Source organism: Triticum urartu, chromosome 3A (genome assembly GCF_056163025.1).
Source record: "Triticum urartu cultivar PI428250 chromosome 3A, HENAU_Tu73, whole genome shotgun sequence".
NCBI classification, from domain to species: Eukaryota; Viridiplantae; Streptophyta; class Magnoliopsida; order Poales; family Poaceae; genus Triticum; species Triticum urartu.
In genome coordinates, this window is record NC_141875.1 from 394,624,056 (window position 1) to 394,626,306 (window position 2,251).

The following is a 2,251-nucleotide window of genomic DNA, read 5'->3' on the forward strand; positions in this document are numbered from 1 at the left end:
GGGGCGGCGATTTATGCACGTCCATTGACAACGAGCAAACACGATCCCAGCAAGCCGATGCTTACCGGACCGCCAGGGTAGTAGCTTGTGTGCGTCCATTCATCATGTTACATGATCCGGTTTATCACGAGGCGGGATATTATCAACCCGTGCTCCAAATCCGTTGTATAAACCACATTTGTAATGAATAATGGTTCTGTATATAAAAAAGATACAAACCAACGTAATTGTTCTTTGACAAAAACCATATGTGTCCAAGCTAGATTTAGATGGATTTCACCTGATATGTTAGGCTGGAAATTATCTGTCACGGACTTAATGATCACCGGATAAAGCTGAAATCAATCACGGGTGAACTGGCCGTGACGTTTGTAAGCCGGCTCAGTCGGGCAAGTCAATTGCAGGTGCAGTAAGCCGCGTGGACGGGCAAGTTGTCCGTCACATTGTAAGCCGGCGCGGACGTGTGAACCGGCCGCGAGAGCGGACAGGCGAGTCGTCCATGGTGTTGTAAGCCGGCGCGGAACGCATGAGCTGGCCGCGGAAGAGGATGGCTTGTACGCATCCATTGGACCATGCAGCATGGATGGACACTGGCGCATGTTTTTATTGGCGCAAGCTCCGTACTCTGTATCATGACAATCGCCCTTGCAGTGAATATTTATCCTGCAAAAAATATCGCAAGCGAGAGTAATTATTCTCGGATGAATATGTATTTGAAAAATAGGTAGGACTGATATCACCTGGTTATTTTTGTCAGGTGATCACAAACACTTATGCTGGCTAACACTGGACGTAGTTAAACGAAAACAGATAGCCCGTACTGATGTATGTCAACTTCAGCTGATCTTTTAAAAAACTCCGGATGTGCCTGACGACTTAGCCAGTGGCTGATTCAACCATGTTTTCTTCAGTCTTCCCTTGGTAGCCCATCATTGGTGTGTCTAGTACTGCAAAACTGTAATTCAACTGTGTAGGGATCGTCTCACGCGGCACCCCGGAGATAACAAGAGCAGGGGATAAGTGACGCAGCGCAGCTAGCAGCCGGTTCACGGCGGCATGGGCACATGAATAGGGTAGGCCGGCTCGCAGGACGCAGAGGCAAGCAGCGAAGGAACTGAGGTGAGACGAAGGTGAGGCCGAGACGCTCGGCAGCTTCTGGTGAACATACGACAGTGGGTTGGCGGGTCTGTTCCGTCAGTGCAGGCGGTTTTAGAGCGGCGATTCGAAGAGGGGGGCGGTCGGCGGCAGCAAAGCGCGGTAAGGAACCGACACTGGGGTGGCGGCCGAGGCAAGGAGCTGAAGCCGTAGAGGCGTCCGAGTTCACGCCCACGAGCCCTTCTTCAAGTTTGAGTCCTTCTCTGGGTCCTACAGGCGAGGCGCACCCGTGACTTGCAGGCAGAACGAGCAGAGTCGAGACCTGGTGGAGGTGAAGCGAGGCGGCCGGCGGCAACGGCACGAGGCTGAACGGGGGCGGCTCGGAGGCGTAAGGCCGCGGCGGAGGCGAAGACCGTTGCGGTGGCTTGGTCCCTGTAGAAACGAAGCGCGATCAAGGCGGCTTGAGGCCTGCATAGGCGGCTCATCGGCGGAGACGGAGGCGGTTTTCCAGTAGATCTCTTTCCCTTTTTTTAACAGTTCGAATAAAACATCTCGCAGCCGGCCCTTGGGCGTACTACTACTTGAAGTAGTATTTTTCTTCAATCTTCACTGCTGCATCAATCCATCAACTCGCTGGGTCACCAATGGCACAACACGTATCCATAATCATCCAGGCGCTCGTACGTATATTGATGTGAATCTTCCACGTTGGCTTTAGTTGAACCAGAAAATTGCGAACTTCTCAAACCCTAGAAAAGATCCCTCCAAGAACTCAACACCACCGTGCGTCTGGCCCCACGGTGGGCGCCAACTGTCGTGGAATTGTCACGGCAGATGTCCTTAGTGTCAGGACTTAGTCGCGAGGCCAACGCATCTATGTGGTAGCTTGAGAGGGGTTGAGCGGGACGAGAGACGCGATGTTTTTACCCAGGTTCGGCCCCTCACGGTGGAGGTAAAAGCCTACATCCTGCTTCATTGATATTGATGATGATGATGACCACGGTTACAAGATTGCTCTATCTCGCGAGCTATTGTCTAAACCTAACTTGTCCAACTCGTGGAACTTGTCAATCTTGTCCCTCTTGGGGTGCCCTGCCCCTCCTTATATATGTTGAAGGGGCGGTTTACATGACTAGTCCTATTAGGACTAGGATTA